Source organism: Callorhinchus milii, unplaced genomic scaffold (genome assembly GCF_018977255.1).
Source record: "Callorhinchus milii isolate IMCB2004 unplaced genomic scaffold, IMCB_Cmil_1.0 Scaffold3, whole genome shotgun sequence".
NCBI lineage: Eukaryota > Metazoa > Chordata > Chondrichthyes > Chimaeriformes > Callorhinchidae > Callorhinchus > Callorhinchus milii.
The window spans coordinates 72,236,251-72,259,130 of record NW_024704744.1 but is presented as its reverse complement, the minus strand read 5'-3'; positions in this window follow the sequence as shown (position 1 = coordinate 72,259,130).

Genomic DNA, 22,880 nt, shown 5'->3' with positions numbered 1-22,880 from the left:
TCCCTGCCCCAGTGACTGGTCTGCCCTTCCAATTTCTGCCGATGTAGCAGGCTGGCTTTGCTGTATTCAGCTGTGCCCTGGAAGACTGTGGACCTTCCTGGCTCAGGAACTCGACTAGAGGTAGTCACAGAGGGTGGGCTTGATTATGACATTCTGTTGCCAGCAGTGTTACAATGGGGCCAGTTCACTGCTTACTCGGGTGGACATTGTCACAGGGAGTGCGAGGGTTAAGTGATGGGAGAGCAATCCTCGCTTTATATTTGGCGTTGGACAAACTTTGATGCCAGTCACAGAGGAAGGGAGCTGCTTCCAGCTCAATCTGAAATATTCCTGCTAAAACCTGTTGCTGGGAATATTTCAGGGGAAACCCGGACGCTATCAGAATGCTGGGAAGCATTTTGTTTGAATAAGTGCCAGGATTTTGGCTGTGAATATAAACAGCTCACAACCTTGACTGCGATGAGCTGATTTCACATGTAATAATAATGATAATAATAATAATCCTTGCCTTTGATGTCGCACCTGATCACATCGTTGAGACAACAACAACAAATTACATTTGTACAGCACCCTTCACGTCGAAAAGACGTCCCAGGGTGCTGGACAGTCAGGGGTTTTTGGACCTGGCTGGGAGTTGGGGTCAGGTGGGGTGGGAGGGGACAGAAGGTACAGTTGAAGAGGAATGTCTTTAGATGGGACTTGAAGGAGGCAAGAGATGGGGTGAGGCAGAAAGATTGCGGGATAGAGTTCCAGAGTGTGGGGGCAGAGATGCTGAATGCCCAACCACCAATGGTGAGGCAGGAAGTGCAGGGGACCTGAAGCAGGCCAGTGTCCGCCGAGTGGAGGGAGCGGAGGCTGATATAGGATTAGGAGATCGGAGAGGTTGGATCAAAGCGCTTCACAGAATATAATGTAAAATGAATTGACTGTATTTTGTGGGCGAAATGTGGCTGCCAGTTACACACAGCAGTGTCCCACAAACAGTCATGAATTGAGTGACCACATTTTTCATTTAATAATTTTTTTGGAAGGATTATTACACACGGAAAGCGATCCGCCAATCTACTAACAACCAGGTTCCTACTTATTACTAGGTAAACAGAGGCGTGTGGAGTAAGGAAACTTATCTAAGGTTTCACCCCGATCGGGAATTGAACCCTGGTCCTCTCGCTTACAAGGCAAGCACGCTAACCATTATGCTATGGGACTCCACAATGTGGAGAACATATCTGTGAGGAATTTCTCCCTTCAGTCGTGCGCTAGTGGGAACGGCCGTGCCACAGCAAACGTCAAGCGGAATCATCGTTGAAACGAAAGTTGATCTCTTCTTTCCTTCACCACTTAAAGCCTCAAACACTCAAACACGTTGTCAGGTGGACATGAGGAGGATAGCCCAGCCATGTGTTGTTGTGGCTCTCAGAGTGCTCCAAGGCTCTGGCAAAGGCAGCCCAATAAATACAAAACAACACTTTTATTGCAGTGTCTCTTAGAGCTAAACTGGCTCCAAGGTGACATGTGTGACAGCAGAATGTCGGAATCGAGCCAACCTCTGTGGCGGTCTATACTCCAGTTCCTGAGCCAGGTGGGTCTGCAGTATTCCAGAGCACAACTGCTGCTGACAGCACAGCCCACCCTGGCTCATCGGCAGGACTTGGAAGGGCAGATGAGTCCCTGGGGGCAGAGAATCATCCCACTCAGCTCCTGTTAACTCTGCAAGCCAAAGCCTCAACCTAAAGTGTGGTCGTAGCTGGACAAGCAGTGGGAAAGCTAGCAAAACAATCCTTTCAATGGCAAGCTATGTAATTTTAGCTGGTTAGATTTCAGCAGTTACCCCAACGCACACTCTGTGGTCCCCAAGCCTTGGCTCTTGCCAACCTGGACCTAATACTTTCAGGGAGACACATTCCATTCCAACAATCTATCTCTGGGATTTCCATGTATAGTTGTGATGCATGGAATTCTCAGTTTGGTTTGGATACTCTTAAGCATAGTGATGGGTTTCCATAGACACCTAGATGACCAAAAAGAAGATGATGTGGTGGACAATTGGCCAGATAAACTGTCCACTCCTCTCTGCATGGCGGTGTGTGGGATGTACACTTGCTTTCTTTCCGCTCAACAGCACAGTCACTACACTGGACGAACATTCCCTGTGAATCGCCAAGTGCACAGGTCGTGTCAGACACCTGGCCGACAAAATGAATGATTGCAGAGCAGACTGTGCAGACATGTGATTCAAGCCCCACACTGGGGACTTTTAGATCATGCTCTGGACTGATAATGACTGAGGGGAGCACCAAATTTCAAATGACCCAGCCATAAGCCCCATCCGCATGTAAACTTCAGATGCTTGTTAAAGATTCTGCGTTGCTATTGAAAAAAAAGACAGGGGGATTTCTCCTGGTTTCCTTGCTGAGAATCCCTTCATCCCTTCCTCCCTCCTTCCTTCCTGTCCCTCAGGTAATTAAACTCAAGGCTGTTTGTGGGATGTCGCTGTGCACAAATTGGTTGCCATGTTCGCCAACAAAACAAAACAGTCATTGCCTGCAAACCGCCTTGGAAAGCTCAATAAAGGGGCTATAAAAATTGCTCTAAAACACTAAAGAAATAACTGTAAAAGCATGAAGGTTGGATAGTTTTGCTCTGTCCTCTTTTTGATTATGCGGTATTTTTTAATTAAGAAATTCCGTTCGGAAATACGGCAGAACAGAGCCTAGTAATAATAATAATAATAATAATAATAATAATAATAATAATAATAATAATAATAATGCTTACAAGTGACACAACATCTTATCACATCGTCAAGAAGTCTCAAAGCGCTTCACAGGATATATTGTAAAGTGGATTGAATGTATTTTATGAGCGAAATGCATCACCAACTGTGCACAGCAGTGTCCTACAAACAGTCGTGGATTGAGCGACCAGATTCTTTTTGAGGGATTATTACCCCAGGAAAGCAAGCAGCCAGTCAACTACCATATCGGCTCTATATAAATCTAATGTGTTGCTTGTTGTTGTTGCTCTGGCTATAATATTGTTGCAGGCAAATTCTCTGTAAAGTGTAGTGACTGTTCATTTTGTAGGTGAACAAGGCCTACAATACACAGTCGATACATTTCACAGCAAAATCCTGCAAAGCGCTTTGAGATGTCAGCTCGAAGTGGAAGTCGCTGGGTCAAACTTAAATATTATTTTATTGAACAGACTCTTTGAGTTGGTTGTTCCACCTTAAAACAAATTCTCCCAACTACTCCCTTTGTTTTATTTTTTGAATGTTGTATTGAATTTCTGCCTCTGGTGACCGATTCTCCAATCAGTGCAAAAATAACACACTTTCCTGGAAGTTAGGAGCTGAAATGCCAAAGGAGTGGTTCTCACTGGGAATTTCTCCTTTTACAATACGCCTGACCTGGATTTTCCCTAACCTTCTCCTTCATTCACTCCTCTCTCAGGACATTTACAACCCTACTTGTCGCCTTTTATTTACCAGTCTTTCTGTTTGCTACAGCTTGACTTTCAAACCTTGACTTTCAATCATATGACTTGAGGCATGTCTCAGCCTGGCTCGGTTGCTCACTCTCTTGCTCGCACTCTCACCTCTGGATCAAAAGGTTGTGGGTTCAAGCTCCACATTGGGGACTTTGAGCTCACAGTCCAGGCTGAGTTCCAATGCAGTGCTGGGAGGGAACATCATATTGTTAGAGATGCTGTCCTTCGGATGAAATGTTAAACTGAGGTCCCATCTGTGCCTGTTCAGGTGGATGTTGTTCAGGGAGGAGACCATTGGACCTTGGAGTGAGGAATATTGTCATGTTGGCTCACAAAATGCACAGTCACTACATCTGTGAGAATTATATCTATGAAGAATCCACTGATCTTCAAGACAATATAAATGTCTGAACTCTCTTTATAGACCTCACTGGAGTCACCTAGGATTTGAACCTACAACCTGGGGCTGAGCCTGAGCCCACTGAACAGAACAAGAGACCTGCACTCGTCATCAGTCTCATGAACAACAAGTGACTGCTCTCCAGGGTGGTTGGGGGGGTGGGGAGGGGTGCGAAGGCAAGCAGGGTCTCTGGAGCTGAACTGGCTCCTAGGTGATATGTTTGGCAACGAATGTCAGAATCGAGCTAACCATCTGTGAATGTCTCTCATCCGTTCCTGAGCCAGGTGAGTCCACAGTCATTGGGAGCAAGGAATTTTCCCACTCAGCTCCTGTTAACCCTTCAAGCCAAATCCTAATGGGTAGGATGGTGCTAGCTGAACAAACAGCAGGAAAGCTTCTCGGGTGGTGCTCTCAATGACAAGCTATGCGGTTTCAGCTGATTAGACTCCAGTCGTTACGCCAACTCACACTCTGGGGTCCCCAAGCCTTGGCTTTGCCAACCTGCACTTAATATTTTCTGTAATTGGGAAGGAGAGAGAGAGAGAGAGAAAGTGTGGATTCCGTTCAAGACACCGGGAAATCTCTGTACACGTGTGGAGCTCTCTGTAGTTTTGGTTTTGCAGAGTCTGAAGTTCAGGTTTCAGTGTGTTAGACGCAGGGCTGACCAAACAAAACACGAGAAATGGCGACACACAAAGCAGTGTCAGGAATGACAACCTTTTACCCAGATAACATACTGCACGTACAGGGGGTGCTGTGACACCTCTGCCAGTCGTACATAATGTGGAGATTAGCGCTTACCTTTTACTCAGTGTATCATCACCTAGCCATGCTGCGGTAACCCAGAACAAACATTTTCCCACTAGCAAGAGGCACTGGCTGGGGATCATCATCAGAAGGAATCTAAGAGGCGTTTGGAACAGTTTTATTTTTAACGCAATATTTATTTTTAACAAGACCTTAAATGGGGATGTCAAGCCCCACTGCAAGCGGTCTGTTAGGCAATGGGATAAATACTGATGGAAAATTATATAAAAAGTCACCCGAGGAAAGAGCAGAAAATGGAAGTAGAGTAGAGAACTCCAGTGGGGGAGCGAGCACCAGCACAAACCCGAAAGGGAGAGAGCAGGGGATAGGATTACAGTAGAGAGCTCCAGTGGGGTAGCAAGCACCAGCACAAACATGATGGAAAAGAGCAGGTAATGGGATTAGAGTAGAGAGTTCCAGTGGGGGAGTAAAGGTGAGGTCTCTGTTGAGTGAACAGTACTGTGTAAATGTGGGATGTGTATAGCAACGTGAACAGCGCTGTATAAATGAAAGCAGTTGCTTTATTGATCCCCGTGACGACTGGGGTGGAGGGAAAGGAAGGCGTTTTTGGTTACAGGCAGGGTTTGTGTGTTTGGATCTTTTATTAGTAGTGGAGGGGCAGCGACTCAGTGCGTGGCAGAGAGACAACAAAGGTCACCGGAGGACAACGCTGGATGTTTGGGGGGGGTGGATGTGGGGGTGGGGAGTGGTGGGGGCAGCTGGTAATACATGCCGAATCAGACTGATATATGTCATGCAGTCTCATAAACTCATAACTCGAACATTTACCAGGGGCTAAGGAAATAGCAACCTGCCCTAAAAGAGGTAAGTGAGAAACTGTCAACCCCATACAAATACCTTCCAGAGGGGCGAGGGACAAGGGTCTACAGTCTACAAGATCTCAGTCTACAAGATCCTTTTGCTTTAAATTTTAAGAAGGGGTAGAAATGTGGACAATTCCAATGTGTATAGACCAGGAGCATAGGGTGTCCACAAAGTCCTGTTATCCCGATGCATTTTTTCTGCTCATTGCACTGACCAACAACTGAAACACGGGGAAGAATGATGATAATTGTATTTAGAAGTACTTCATTGTATTCAGTACAAGTGTTTAACTGTATTCAGATGTCCAGAGGATGGGTGTGTGTGATCCCCATCATATTCATGGCAGATAATGATCCATTGCCATGTTCGGTGCCACAACTTCCGTAACATGATGGAGGGACGAGGCCAAATGCATCTCTGACGGCTTGTTTCAGCTCCTCCATAGTCTCGTATCATTGTTTTGTAACTGGGTAAAAGGAATTTGTGGACAAATTCTGTAAATCTGTAACGTGAGTGGGGGATGGAGGTGGGCTGGATAAAGAGTCTCCAATTCGGATCAGGAAATAGCTGAGGTTTTCCCGTGTCACACAATCACAAGATCTGTTTGGGTGAAGAAGACCCTTCAGCCCATCTGACCTGATCCCTCCAGAACACCCACTCTACTGCCCATTCATCACAGCATTAAGCTGCTTTTTAAATGAGTACCAGTGTCCTGGCCTCAACTACCCTTCCTGGTAACCTCTTCCAGTCATTAATTAACTTCTGAGTAAAGAAAATCTTTCGGGTGTCTGTCCTGAAATTGTTCTTTACAACTCTAAACCTGTGTCCTTTTCACTACTGTCTCGGTGCATCCGAAAGTAATGATCGGGTTTACTTTTTCAATCCATTTAACATCTTATAAATCTCCATTAGGTGCCCTCATTTTTGATGGGTTTCCGCATGTGTCCGACACCCGGCTGACAATTTAAAAAAAACAAGCAGGTGTTTTGCCGACAATCCCCCAGATAAAATTGGCAATTTGTTTCTTGACTGCTTATGGGACTTTGCTGTGGGCAAACCGGTTGTTGCATTCGACTACAAAATATATAGTCTCTGCACTTTACAGTAAATCCTGGTTTGATAAGCTGCTGTATCAAGTGCAAGGTTTATTGGCTGCCGCATTTGCCTACTGACGACTCAGTCACTAGATGTGAGTCAGCGAGTTTCTGTGGAGTGTTTTGAGGCATTGAGATTTCCAATGCCTCAAAATACCCCACAGAGACTTGCCTGTGAGGGCTGATGAGAGAAGCAGAGTCCATAGCTTAGAAAGCAAAGGAACAACAACAACATCAACAACTTGCATTTACATAGCGCCCTTCATGCGGGGCAGCGTCTCAGAGCTGTTAACATTGGCAAAGCTGAGGGAAGAAAGGAGGTGACAATAAGCATTGTCGAAGAGGAAGGTCTTCAGTCATGATCTGAAAGAGGAGAAGAAAGGGGAAAGACGGAGGGATTGCTGGAGAGAGTTCCAAAGCTTCGGGGCTTAGTGGCTGAAAGTATGGAGGTGACGAGGGACAAGCAGGAGGCCAGAGCCAGCCAAGCGGAGGCAGCGGGTAGTAGAGTGGGGAGAAAACAGGTCAGAAAGGTAGGGAGGTGCCAGGGGTTTGAAGGGATTTGTAGAGGATCTTGTATTCGATCCGTTCTGTGATAGGGTGCCAGTGGAGCCTATCGAGCACTGGTGTGATAGGGGTACAGAGTTTAGTGTGGGTGAAAATACATGCAGTGGAGTTCTGAATCAGTTGTAGGAGGGCATTGAAGTTGTTGAGACGGGAAGTGACAAAGTCATGGATGAGGGTTTTGGCTGCACTGGGGGTGAGGTACACTTGGAGACAGGCAATTATTGTGGCCATTGCTATCTTTCTTGCTCTATTCTGCACTGTCTCTATGGCCTGGGCAGGAAAAAAGAAAAGGAATGAAAGAGATAAAGTAAAATGAGCGGTTGGCTGAGAGCTGGTTGCGACAGAGCAAGGGATCTACAGTAATCTGTTTTGTCAATAAGCTGCGGTCAGAGGGTCAGGCCCTGGTGCACTGTCAGTGACTGAACTGTGGTCAACAAATGTTTGACGTGGTAGCCAGTTATGCTAACCCTTTATTGTTTAGTTTGGCATCTGGCCTCACACAACAAAGTCAAGTGAAGGAATCTTAAAGACAATGTGTAAAGTTTCCCATAGTAATACCAGTGTCTGCAGTGACGTGACTTGTACTGTGTCTTTTTCCCAGAGCCCCAGCTTGTCTAATCATTGCTCACAGCTCATTCCTCTAACACTGAGGATCAGCCCCGTTGCTCTCTTCTGCACTCTCTCTAGCCACCTAATGTCAGAGTGACCAAAACTGTATGTAGTATTCTAGGTGTGGCCTGACAAGAGCACTGTACAGCCTGAGTATGATGTCTGGGATCTGAACTCAACTGATTTAACAATATAGCCCAGCATTCTGTTTGCCTTGTTTATTGCTGTCTCACTCACACTGTTTTGACACAGTGAGCAAAGAGTCAACTAACAGTAGATTTCTCTCAGCTCCTCCCTTGGCAAGTTCAGTCCCATCCATGGACTACTTGTGTTTTCTATTCTTGGATCCCATATGTAGTACTAATGTAGTAATTTATCAAAATTAAACTTAATTTGCCAGTTATTAGCCCATGGGTCTGCAAATCCAGGTCTTTAATATACATGAGGAACAGGAGGGTCCCAGTACAGACCCCTGAGGCTTAAACCCTTTCCCCATTGTGACCCCTAACAAAGACCCTCTGCTTCCTTCCCTTCAACCAATTTTGAATCCATGTCCATGTCTTTCCCTTGATACCAATTGACCACAGTCTGTGAAGACGTCTTTCTTGTGATGTGATACTTTGTCAAATGCCTTGATATACAACATCATCTGGCTTCCCACAGTCAATTTGGGCTGTCCCATCTGAGGAGATCAGTATCTGAACCCTCGTTGTCTGCCAATTGTTAGATAATTTTCATACGGGTAATCTTCCACTTCCTGTCTGATAATTGACTTATTATTGAGCTCAGGCCAATGGCTCTACAATTGGTGAGTTTAGTTTTGACCCCATTCTTGAATATGGGAACAACATCTGCTGATTACAGTCTGTTGAACCCTCCCCTGTCCTGATTCACTTCCTCATAATGTCTGTCACATCTACTGCCTTGTCTCCTTATTTGTTTTAAGGACACCAGGACACTACCCCATATGAAGGGTGCTATGTAAATGCAAATTGTTGTTGTTGCTAGCTCCGGCCTCCTGCACGTCCCTTTGTTCCCTCCATTCCACCATCAGTGGCCGTGCTTTCAGCCACTACACCCCGTAACTCTGGAACACTCTCCCTCAATCCCTCTGACTTGCCCCCTCCTTCCCCAGCTTCAGAGACTTTCCTCTTCAGATTGTACTTTCGGTCACCTACCCTTCACCTTGACTTGGCGTCGGGCGCCAGCGCTGTTAATCGCTCTGAGACACTACCCTGCATGAATGTATAAATGTATATTTATTTATACGTTATATAATTGCAAGGTGTTGTTGTTGGTGTCACAGCAGATGATACCATGCCCAAGACCCAGGGAGTGATGCTGTGCCCTTTATGTTGCTTGCCCCCCACTCTCCCCGTATTGTTTGCTGCCCTTATCATTTTGTCAGCTCTTATTTTGTTTCAGTGAAACATTTTGTTTTGGAGCTGCACTTGAAGCTTTACAAGGTCATTTTGTTGTGTCCTTTGAGCCAACTTTTATTTTGTGTCAGCATTTAACCGTGTGAGGAATGCTAGCAAATCTGAGGACGCAGATCATTATAGGCCACCTGCTACATCCTTCCTGCCTGGCTCAATCAGTCGCTCTCTTCTCTCCAGGTCATATCATGGCTTCAAGCCCACAAGTCAGGAGCTAACACCTTCAGATGTCCTCCCGACATGAAAGGCGCTGTACAAATGTAATTTGTTTTTTTTTGTTACTTTACGTAGATCTTTACAGCACGGAATCATAGCCATTCAGCCCAATTAGTCTGTGCTGGTATAATAGTAATAATAATAAAAATAATAATAGCAATCCTTGCATTTGATATTTGGTGGAGGACTAGAGACAGATGGAGAGGGGGCAAGACAGAGGGGGAGAGATTGATAGAGACGAATTGAGATGAAGGGAAGAGACTGATAGAGAGGGGACAAGATGGAGGGGTAGAGACTGATAGAGAGGGACGAGAAAGACTGGGAGAGACTGATGGGGATGTGGGATGGAGGGGTAGCGATTGATGGGGGGGAGACGGAGAAGGAAGGGTAGAGACTCATAGAGAGGGGCGAGGCAGAGGTTTAGAGACGAATGGGTGGGAGGGTGGTGAGGAAGATGGAAGGGTAGAGCCAGGATGAGACCATCACTGAGGTGTATGGCCACTATAGTACATTGAGGAACACTGTGTTTGGATCACACAAGTCTCCAAACCCCCAAAATATGTTTGAAACACACACAGTGAACATGTGATGGGAAGGTGTGGGGAAGGGGGGAGGAAGCGAGAGGGTGAGGTCTTTTGGGGTCAATGTACCTAACTAAGCAGGCACTTACTTTAATGAAAGAATGAGGGACTGAGATCACAAGACAGGTTCTGAGATCAAATCCAACTGAAGGAATTGGGATTGGGCCAGTGCAGAAGATAAACTGAGCTCTGTACGGTGCAGTGATTGATTACACAAGGACACAAATGATTATTTGGGGTGAACAGACCTTTTAGCCCATTTCATTCCATATATAGGATCGCACTCTCACCTCTGAATAGGCTAACCTGTCCGTGCTAATGTTTATACTCCACATGAGTCTTCACCCACTCCTTATCCTTATCCCTCCCATACCCTTCTATTCTCCTCTCCCTCATGTGAAAGTCTATCTTCCTCCTGAATGCATCTGCACCATCTGATTCAATCATCGCTTCAGGCACGAGTTCCACAATCTCACACCCTTGTGTATGAAGTAATTCCTCCTAAATTCTGTTTTAGATCCTCTAGTCACTATCTTATATCTGTATACCTGCATACCTTATACCTGTGTCCCCTGGTTACAGACTTCCTAACCAATGAAAACAGTATAATTATGTTAACCTCATGAAACCCTTTCATAATTTTAAACATCTCAGTCTTCATAAACCTATGCTGTGCTTTTTCCATCACTGCTATATCCTTTTTTTAGTTCGGTGACCAGAAGAAGAAAGGAGATATTAAATAAATTACACAAGCTAAAAGAGGACAAGACACCTAACACAGATTTATGGACCCTTAGGGAAGTAGAGAGGAGATAACTGATGCTGCAGGAAATACATTTAAGAACTCTGTAGAGAAAGGAATTGTCTCAGAGAACTAGAGGAAGGCAAACGTTTTACCTATTTTTATAAAGGGTGGCAGAGTGAATCCAGGAAACTACAGGCCAGTCCTTGTCACTTTGGTTGTGGGCAAGGTATTGGAATCTATAGTGAAACATTGAAGTAAGCAGTCATCTGGAGAAGGAGAATATAATTAAAAGCAGCCAACATAGATTTATAGAAGAAAGGTCGTGTTTGACCAACCTCATCAAATTCTTTGAAGATATAACCGATAAAGTAGGTGAGAGAAATGCAGTGGATGTAGTGCATCTGGATTTCCAGAAGGCCTTTGATAAAGTACCACATGAGGTGCTCATGATTAGAATCAGGACAAGTGGTATGTGGGCGAGTTAGGAATGGGTTAAAGAATAGTTAGGAAACCCAAACAAGTGTAGGAGTTAGGGCATCTTCTCAGGCTGGCAAGAAGCAGGAAGTTGTGCTCCACAGAGATCCATGTTAGAACCACAACTGTTCACCAGATACATAATGATTTGGATTTAGGTATAGGAGGTGTGATGTCGAAGTCAGTGAGTAGCGGTGACAGTCGCGAGTCAGTGAGCAACGGACAGATGCGAGTCAGTGAGTAAGAGGAACAGTCGCGAGTCAATGAGTAAGGGGAACAGTCGCGAGTCAGTGAGTAAGGGGAACAGTCGCGAGTCAGTGAGTAAGGGGAACAGTCGCGAGTCAGCGAGCGGCGGGGCCTTGGGAAACCACGGTAAACTGAGCGGGAGACATGAGGAATGAGGGTCAAAGGTTTTGGTCAACGAAAGCCGGCCGAGATTGGCCGCAGACGGGCACCAGCTGGGTGAGAAATTTCAAATTTTCCGCCTGTATAACAAGAGACCACCAAGGCCACGGGTGGTCGAACTAGCGATGGTGAGCGACCAGCGAGGCGATGGTTCGGTTGCTTCAGGCACGGAAATGCCATTTCAAAACCCCTCGCCTGAAAAATGGCTGAAACGCGCTGCCGGACATCAATTCCTGGCATCATTTTCAAATCCGTCGGGTTAAGTATTGGACGCCACTTCCTGGTCAACCATGCCATCCTCCTCCGTCGGCTCTCCTCCCTCATCTGCCTTAGTGGACGGCACTCGCATGGTTCAAGTCCTACTTTACCAACCGCCTCCATTACATCTCAGCAAATTGTTTCTCCTCCCGCCCCCGCCCGGTGACCTGCGGGGTACCCCAGGGCTCCATCCTTGGACCTCTTTTTTTCCTTATCCATATACTCCCTTGAGGCAATGTTATCCGCAGACATGGGGTAAAGTTCCACATGTATGCAGATGACACACAAATCTACTTTGCCTCCTCCAATACCAACTCCAGGTCCGCCAATGTTATATCAACTTGTCTGGCAGACATCAAAGCCTGGATGAGTGTAAACTTCCTGCAGCTGAATATGGACAAGACGGAAGCCATACGCCTTGGCTCCTGGCAACGTTTTCACTCCTGCGGATCTAAACTCCTCAACTTCCCTGGGCTCTCCCTCAGACTCACAAACCAATGTACAACCTAGGAGTTCGGTTCGACCTCCAACTGTCCTTCCTTCCCCACATCCAGTCCCTGACCAGGACCACTTTCTTCCACCTCCACCACATTGCCCGCCTCCAACCATACCTTACCCCAAATGCTGCCAAAACCCTTGTGATCCTCATCCTCACCTACAAGGCCATTCACGGCCTTGCTCCCTCCTACCTCTCCGACCTACTATTCCCCTACCTACTTACCCGTACCCTCCATTCCTCTGGCTCCGGTCTGCTCCACATCCCCCGCCCCAACAGCCCTACCATCGGTGGCTGGGCCTTCAGCCTTTCAGCCCCGAGGCTCTGGAACTCTATCCCCCAGTGCCTTCGCCGCCTCCTCCCTTTCCTCCTTCAAGGCCCGTCTCAAGACCTTTCTCTTTGACCGTGCCTTCAGCTCCCCTCTCGACTCTCTACCCCCTCCTCGCTCCCTCCCCTCACCCTGACCATTTCCCCCCTGCTCGGGTCCTGACCCAACTGTACAGCGCCTTGGGACGTCCTCCCGACGTGATGTAAGTGATGTAATGCCTAAGACAATGTTAAAATGTCTCAGAACGCTTGAGTTTTCCGTCAAGTGTAGCGACAGATCAGAGAGCTAGGAAGCTGCTGGGGAATTAATTTTTTGGGGTTAGTTAGGTGCTTAACATTTGCGGAAACCGATCACCATGTTTAAGAGTATCCAAACCAAACTGAGATTTCCATGCATCCTACCAACACATGGAAATCCCAGAAATAGATTGTTGGAATGGAATGTGCACCATCTGCCTGGTGGGACACAATTTGTTTACCTAATTTCGGAAAGTATTAGGTGCAGGTTGGCAACAGTCAAGGCTTGGGGATCCCAAAGTGTGCATGAGGTTACAGCTGGAGTCTAACCAGATAAAACCGTGCAGCCTGCCGTTGATATCGCTGTCTGGCAAGCTTTCCCACTGCTTTCCAGTTAGGACCACTCATTAGGGGTTTGGTTTGCAGGGTTAATAGGAGCTGAGTGGGAGGATTCCCCTCACTTGCAAGACACTAACCACTAAGCTACGGGATTTATGGGTCAGGGTGAAGATCTTGAAGTCTATCCTTTTGGAGGAGCCTAGCGAGGATGGGGCAATGGCTGTGTGGAGTTTGGTGCAAGTGAGGATGTGGGCGATTGATGAGTTTTGATTGAACAAGTCAAAATGTCCCAAAACAAATCTTGTGTATAAGTTACTGAGGAAATGATGAACAGGGAGAGATAGGATGAAGGGAAAGTCCAGGGTGAGCGTTGCACTGTAAAAACAATTGTTGATTACAACAATAACCACTAGTTCCTGCTACTCATTGGCCTCCTGGTCTTTGTCCCCATTGATTTGTATATTGCAAGTCATGGTGACATGACACAAGGAAGTATTTCTTTACCCAGAAGAAAATGAAAAGCTGGAACAGGTTGCCGGAAGCATAATTGATGCCCGGAAACTTGGACTGATTTAAGAAACCATTTAATGGTGGGATAGGGGGATGGTAGGTTGGGTGTTCTGAAGGAATGCGATCAATTGTGGGTTTCCGCTTGTGTCAGACACCCAGCTGATCACAGTGATGGGTTTCCGTGTGTGTCAGATGACCCTCTGAACAAAAAAGATTGGCACCTGATCTGCAGATAGCAACCCACCTACCCCCCACCTCCCACCAACAGCACTGCACTGGAGTGTCAGCCTAGTCTGTGAGCTCAAAGTCCCCAATGTGGAGGTTAGGAACCACTCTTCGGCATCTTGGTTTGGGGCTGACTTGCTGTGGACAACACAGGGTGGCTGTTCTCCAGGACCGTGGGTTTAATGGTTGGACCATTGTGTTGGTGTGAGTTGAAAATAAAGAAATTACTTAATACACCAGTGTTGTGGATTGAGAATCATTACATGGTGTTTATAGTATTGGCGCGTCACCAATCTCTCCCCCAGGCAGGCCACTGGGACAGTGACTGCCGGGGTGGCCAGATTCCTTGCCCGGCTTGTGGCTCGCAGTGGAGGCAAAGTCCACAGAAAAATGCAGCGGCAACAGTCGGGGGCTGAGAGTAATCTGTGGCCACGGGAGCCTGGAATTCCTGGGCCTCTAAATGCTTCCCATTCACCCCCCTCCTTCCTCCCCTCTTGCTAATGCTTTTCCCAGCCGTCCGCTTCTTATCCTCTTAAAGGCTCAGCCACCAACGTGCTGAGCCCTGGAGACCTTCCCGACTGCCTGCTCAGGCCTCAGAGCCTGGGCTCTCGGCCTCTAAAGCCTCGATTAGAGCCCCCTCGGAGGCTAAAGCTCTGACCTGTGGGAACTCGAGACTCCATCCTATCAATTAGTGCATTGATTCCACCTGCTCACGTTACACTCGCTTCAAACACCACAACTCAGTGAGGGATTCAGAGCCTCTCACACAGTCGGTTTCCACTGCCTCTCTTCTCTCTTGCTCCCTCTCTTTCTCTCTCTATCTCGCCACCTCTGTTCTCAGTTTATTTGTAATAATGCTGGCATTTGATAGATCGCCTTTCACATTGGGAGAACGCCTCAAAACATTTTACAGAATTTTACAAGACGTAAAATAGAGTAACCATATTTTGTAAAACAAATCCGAGGACACAATTATATTTACATATTTATTTATATATATTTATTTATATGTATGTGTATATATGTATACAGTATATACACACAGTTACAGGAGAAACATGTTGGATTAATGGCTGTGTTTCTCTGATGAGTGTCTCTGGTTTAGAACGTTATTGCTCTTGCTCAACTTACACAGGCCCCAATCCCTCATCTGGGGACTGTACCCGGGGATCAGGGACGTATGATCACCCTACGTAAAGTGTAGTGACTGTATTTTGCGGGTGAACACAGCAGCCAATTTGTGCACAGCAGTGTCCTACAAACAGCCATGAAGTGAGCGACCAATTTTATCGGGGGATTGTCAGCTAGGACATCGGGAGAGAGAAACTCCCTTCTCTTTTCCAATTAGTGCCACAGGATCTTTAACTGAACAGGCACAGCCAGATCCTCGGTTTAACGTCTGATGGCACCTCTGACAATGCAGCGCTCCCCCTCAGCACTGCACTGAGAGTCAGCCTGGACTGTGAGCTCAAAGCCCGATATGGGAGTTAAACCCACAACCTGATGAAATGCAACAGCAGCCCGTACCCTGTAATTGTGCTGGAGTTCCACACAGTGAGAGAGTGAGGGTGAGCTGCCTGGCTGTGTGTTGGTTTGAAATGACGGTTTTTATGGGGCTGATAATAACACATCACTGGGCATGCACTGCCACCCCACCCCCCCACCACCCCCACCCACCGGTTGCCTGTGGCATGTGTACTGACCTTTGTGGCTGGGGTCTTGGACCTCATCCCAAACTCACTGGCCAGGCCCGCTGCACTCCGGTTGGGGGGGCAAGGGGTGAGGGCGGAGGCTGGCTCCCAGGCTCCATGCAGACTGTCAGGAAGGTGGAGGCGGAGGAGAAAGAGGGGGTAAACAAAGACGCAACATTAAAAATAGTTCGAGAGCGAGAGAGGGAGAGGAAATGGTCAGCTCATTCCGGCTGTTTTTAGAGATGAATCACTTTACGAAAGAATCCACAAAACAACGGCAAACACCCTGCCCTGGCTGATCCCCCCTGACCCCAGGCTCCCACTGACCCCTGATCCCAGGCTCTCACTAACCCTCGAACCAAGGCTCCCACTGTCCCGTGACCCCAGGCTCCCACTAACCCTCGAACCAAGGCTACCACTGACCACTGAACCCAGGCTACCATTGACCCCAAATCCAGGCTCCTACTGATCCCCTGACCCCAGGTTCCCACTGACCCCCAAACACAGACTCCGGCCAACTCCTGATCTTGACCTCCTCATCCTTGTCTCTTGTTGTTAATTTTCTCTGTTTGCCTCTTTCTGTCTGTCTGTCAGTCTCACACTGTGTGTTTTCCTCTATCTAGCTTTGACTCTCTTTCTCTCTCTCTCTCTCTCTCTCTGTCTCTCTCAATGGGGATTGAGATTCCGTGTGGTACAGTGATGTTGTAAGTTAGGATGACTGATATAATTTGGGGAGTGAACAGGAAAACAACCGTTAATTATATCTCCTGAATTCTCGGCACTTTTTGTGCCTGTTTACTGCCGATATGGCAGCCACGTTTAAACCACAAAACTCTTTGCTTTGTGGACGGATTGTCTTTAGGTCATAAACTGTGTCTTTCTCCCGTCAACAGCCAGAGTGGATCTCCAATAAACACAATATTATAAGAAACGTTATCTGTATTTAATACACAGATAGAGAAAGAGGGAGAGAGAGAGAGAGAGAGAGAGAGAGAAAGAGAGAAAGTGACAAGAAGTGAGTGACCAATTTTATTTGGTGGATTGTAGGCCAAGACACCACGAGAGAGAAACTCCCTTCTCTTTTCCAACAGACTTTAACATCCATCTGAACAATCAAAGATGGGACTTCGGTTGAACATCTCATCCGAAGGATGACACCTCTGACAATACAGAGTTCCCCCAACACAGCACTGGAGGGTCAGAACTCAGAGTTCATGATGTGCAGCTTAAACCTACAAACTTCTGACTCAGAGGCGAGAGGGTAACCATCTGAGCCAGGCTGACAAACAGTCACTGCACAAGACTCCCTCTCACACAGTTTTCTTTCACATTCTCTCTCGCTCTCTCTTTTTCTTTCTCTCGCAGTCACTCTCTCTCTCTCTCCCTGTTTGTCTCTCTCACCATCTCTCTAATTTTCTCTTTTACAGTCTTTTTATCTCTTTCTCTCTCTTTCTCTTTTGCTGCCTGTCTCTCTTTTTTTCTCTCATTCTCTCTCTCCTTCTTTCTCTCAAAGTCTCTCCCTGTGTGCCGCCCACAATCTGATTGAGTCACTCGCCAGCACAGATTTATATTTAGTCCTTTTTTTGTTAAAATACCAACATTGAGAATGTGTATTTTGTGTGGACACTATTTTCAAATGTGTGTGGAGCGTGTGTGTGTGTGTGTGTGTGACATTCCAGTTCCCACATCTGAACGGTTTACTGAGCAGTGGCAAAATTAACTTCACAAACGTCAGATACAAAGGACTAAAATGGGTTTTACCTTAAAATATCTCCAAGCGTCACAATTTAATGAGCAAGAACATATCCAGGAAACTCTCTTCAATCCCAGTGTCTAAAAACAGCATCCGTTCAGATCAACCCGACGAGAGGACCAAGATTCACACAACTTTGAGCTCACAGTCTAGGATGATGCTCCAGCACAGTGCTGGGGGGAGCATTGCAATATTGGAGGTGCCGTCTCTTGAATGAGATGTTAAACAGAGGTCCCATCTGCCTGTTCAGGTGAGTGTTAAAGATCCCATGGCGCTATTGGAAAAGAGAAGACCGTTTCTCTCCAACAAACCTCCAAATAAAATTGGTCACTCACTCCATGGCTGTTTGTGGGACATTGCTGTATGCAAAACTGACTGCTGTGTTTCACCCATAAAATACACAATTACTACATTTTACAGTATATCCCGTGAAGTGCCTCAATGATGTGATATGGCGCTATTTCAAATGCAAGGATGATTACTATTAAATGAGAGCCAGATGTGGGGTGCTGTCAGGAGGGTTTGGTTTGGATACACCAAGCACAGTGACACACATCGAACATCTGGCTGACCACATCTCGATAGGAAAAAAGGAATCAATAAATAACTGATCACGACATGGGGGCTTTCTAATAATAATAATGATAATAATAATCCTTGCATTCGATATAGCGATTTATCATGTCCTTGACACTTCTTAAAGTGTTTCACAGAATATACTATAAAGTGAATTGACTGTGTATTTTGTGGGCGAAACACGGCAGCCAATCTCGCACAACATTGTGGATTGAGTGACCAAATGTTGTTTTTTTAAGGGATTATTATCCCCCAGAAAGTGATCTGCCAATCGACTAACAACCGGGTTCCTACTTACTGCTGGGCGTATGAAGTAAGGAAATTTGCCTAAGGTTTCATCCTGCCTGAGAATCAAACCAGGTCCTCTCGCTTGCGAGGCGAGCACGCTAACCACTAGGCTACGGGACTCCACTCATATACCCTGAGACTAATGTAAACACTCAAACTTCAACTCATGCCCAGCTGCCTCCCCAAGGGTTTGACGCACTCTGTACATTTGAACTTCACCTTTAAACTAATAAAGTCTGTCAATTTATCCTCCTGGGAATCCATCTGCCGGTATCTTCCCTTTAATCTTTGAACAGTGCAAATGTGCTAGAAGATCATGTGAAGATCAAAAGGGCATTCAATGGGGTGTGGTGTTAGTTAAATGAGCTTGTTAGGTAAACTTTTTTATGTTTATTTGACCAATGGGTGGGAGGCAAGGAGCAGATGGCGCATGACAATGAGAGAGAGTCTCTGGATTGTCGGCAGGGTATCAGGGTTAAGTCTTCCTACTTACTGCTTACCTAGACTTAACCCTGATACCCTGCCGACAATCCAGAGACTCTCTCTCATTGTCATGTGCCATCTACAGTAAGTAGGAATCCAGTTGTTAGTTGGTTGGGAGATTGCGTCTAGGTAATAATCCCTCCAAAAATAATAATAATTTGATCACTCCATCCACGACTGTTTATAGGACACTGCTGTGTGTATTTGGCTGCCATTTTTCACCCACAAAATACACAGTCAATCCACTTTACAGTATATTCTGTGAAGCGCTTTGAGACGTCTCAATGATGTGATAATGTGCTATATCAAATGCAAGGATGATTATTATTCTTGTTAACTCCCTGCTTCAATCCCTCCCATCATCAAATCCCACTTAAAATCTAACCTCTTCAAATGCGCCTACTCCCATGCTCCATTCTCCCTTGTTCAACAACAAACAACAAGGACAAATTACATTTATACACAGCACCTTTCAAGTCTGGAGGACATCCCAAGGCATTGGACAGTGAGGCGTTTGGACCCAATTTGGGGGTTGGGATCAGGGAGGGATTGAGGGCAAGGAGCAATGAGGACGGAAGATGACTAAAGGCATGGTCGAAGAGGAAGGTCTTGAGATGGGCTTTGAAGGAGGCAAGGGAGGGGTTGAGGCAGAAAGGCTCTGGGATGAAGTTCCAGAGGGTGGCGGCAGAAAGGTTGAAGGCCCCACCACTGATGATGAAGCGGGCAACAGGCCAGAGCCCGCTGAATGTAGAGAGCGGTCAGGTTGGTAGGGTTTTAAGAGGTAATAGATGTACAGAGGAGCAAGACCTGAGCTTGGTGATTTTGTGGAGGGCTTTAAAGGTGAGGACAAGGATTTATAGCCTTGTACCACTGTGCAGCACTCCGAAACATTGTGTAAATGCAAGTTGTTATTGTTGTTGTTGAAGATATATTGTCTTCCATCATGTTAATGCCACGTTTAAAGGGGGCGGTGATGTGTTTAACACAAGGTTAGCACATGAGCTGTTGGGCCTGATTTAATCATCATTGCCTCTGGGTTAGAAGATCATGGGTTCGAGCCCCCAATTCATAGAATCATGGAGTCATACAATTATACAGCACAGAAGGAGGCCATTCAGCCCATCATGTCTGTGCCGGCTCCCCACTTTGGGGACTTTGAGTTCATTGTCTAGGCTCACGCTCCAGCTCGGGGGTGGGGGGGGCGTCTCATAGTCGGAGGTCCTTTGCATGAGACGTTAAACCGAACTCCCGTCTGTGCCCTGTTAAGGTGGACGTTAAAGATCAAGTGGCACACCATTAACTGTGCTACCAACTGAGCCAGACACACACAATCACAGGGTAACAGTTAATAATAATCCTTGCATTTGATAAAGGGCCTTTCACGACATGAGGATGGCTCAAGGCACGACTCAGGGTTTTCTGTAAAAGTGTGTGTAGGAGTGACTGTGTAGGTGAACATTTTTTGTTAGATGCTTAGATGAGCGTTTCGCTCACAAAATACATAGGCAATCACATTTTGTGATGTGGTTTGAGACATCTCTATGACGTGATAAGGCGCAATATTTTTAAAGAATGCAAGGAGTCATTGATACAATATGGGTAAATTTTGGGGGACCAGGTGATTGGGCGAATGGTGGTAAATAATCTCACCTATTCATTAACAAAATTACTTTGTGATCTTCAACGTGTTTAGATTTTTAGGCAATTAATTGTTTTTATTCCTTCTCTATCTCGCTTTGTCTCTGCTTCCCTTTCTATATATATATTCACTTTACAACCCTGGTTAATAAATAGGGCAGGGAGAAACACTATCAGTAAACATTGCGCAACGTTCAAAGGCAACAATAAAATGGGCTTTAGAGCATGATTCACTCAGCACACCTGTACCTCTCCCTGTGGAGACAGGTCCATTCACACGTAGGAGAGATCAGAGACTGGAAGTGTATGGATTTCACACTGTGTGTATGTGTGTGTGTACGTGTGTGTGGTGGGTGGGGGGGAAAGACTCAAATGAAGGGGAGGGGAAAAAAGTGATGGGATCAAAGATAATAACAAAAATAATAATAATAATAATCATCATCTTTGCATTTGATATAGACCCTTATCACATCTCATGGCGTTTCAAAGCTTATCATTGTAAATTGGAGTGATTGTGTATTTTGTGGGTGAAACGCAGCAGCCAATTCCGCACAGCAATGTCCCACAAACAGCCATGGAGTGAGCGACTGATTTTATTTGGGAGATTGTTGGCCAGAGAGAGAAACTCCGTTCTCTTTTCGAATAGTGCCATAGGATCTTTAGCATCCAACTGAACAGGCAGACGGGATCTTGGTTTAACATCTCATCCAAAGGATGGCACCTCCGGCAATGCAGCGCTCCCCACAGCACTGCATTGGAACGTCAGCTTAGACTGTGTGATTCAAAGTCCCGACGTGGCACTGAACCAGGCTGACATGCACACCAATACCCACGGAAGGCTATCTGCCAATCGACTAACAACTGGGCTCTTACTTACTGCTGGGTAAACACAGGAGTGTTGAGTAAGGAAAGAAATCCACACACACACACACACACAGGCAATGATAGCACCCAAATATAGAAACAGCCTGGTTGCTGGCTGAATGGAAGAAGTTTAATTGCCTCGTGCCCTGTGCTTGTCTGCTATGTATAGAGTCTCTCTCTCTGACGCTGTGAGTCAGCCAAGCTCAGAGGGGAAACTTCAGTGAGCTACAGGGATTATTAATAGCAAATAAACTGTTACCTGAGGCATTGCACGTCTGCTTTTCTGAAACTGTGACGTGTGGAGAAATGACAGCAATGACAAACCAAGCATACATGGAGCATCGCACTAACAGACTATCCCATGACAGCATCAATCCCAGCCGATGGTTTAACCTTGCTGAGAGTCACTGGGGTTTAGTGTGTGTGTATGTGGTTGGGGGGATGGAGTGGTGGTGCTGCCTCTTTAATTATAGATTAGCTGGTCAGATGCGCTCACAAGGAAGTTTATTTATTGATAACGGAATGAGTATGGTTGTCGTTTGGATTCTCCTGGGAATGAACGCCAAACCGGCCTCCAGGGACGGTGGGGGGGAGAAAGGAAGACTGACTACGGGGGCCTAAAACGTGAGATTTCATAAGGAATCAGAGGACAGAATATTCCATCCCATCTTAGCCTGTCGTAAGCAGGGGCCACTCTTCATACTTTCTGCACCCACCCTCTGGGACTCCATACCAGAGCCCCTCCATCTGGTCCCCTCCCTTACCTCCTTCGAGGCCCGTCTCAAGATCTTCTTTTCGACCTTGCCTTTGGTCATCTTCCCACCTCCACCAACCCCCTTGTCCTCCACCCCTCTCTGATCCCAACCCGCAGCTCATTGTCCAGCATCTTGGGACATCCTCTTAATGTGAAAGGCACTGTATAAATGTAATTTGTTGTAGTAGTAGTTATCACCCAACCAGGTGGCTGCCTGGGACAGCACATTTCTGGGAAAATAAATTGTTTTTTGAATGCTCGACCGGCAAAATTGAGACGAGAACGAAATGATAGTTTGACAATTTCGTTTTCCATTGTAAACTGACACTTAAGTGGGTTTAAAAAAGTGACTATCGACAACAACAACAACTTGCATTGGAGCCCTATAGCATAGCGGTTAGCATGCTCGCCTCGCAACCAGGTTCGATTCCCGAACCGGTAAATTGCCTTAGGTAATTTTCCTTACTCCACACGTCTCTGTTTACCAAGCAGTAAGTAGGAACCCAGTTGTTTCCGGGGGTAATAATCATCTCAACAAAAAAAATTGGATCACTCAATCCATGACTGTTTGCGGGACACTGCTGTGCAAAATTGGCTGCCGGATTTCTCCAACAAAATAGAGTCAATCTTTACAGTATATCTTGTGAAGTGCTTTGAGACGTCTCAACAAAGCTATATCAAATGCATGGATTATTATTATTTATGCAATGCCCTTCACTGGGGTAGGGTCTTCACAGTGGCGGAGCCTGATGCTGAGCCAGAGGGAGGAGGGAAGTGACTGTAATCACAGTCG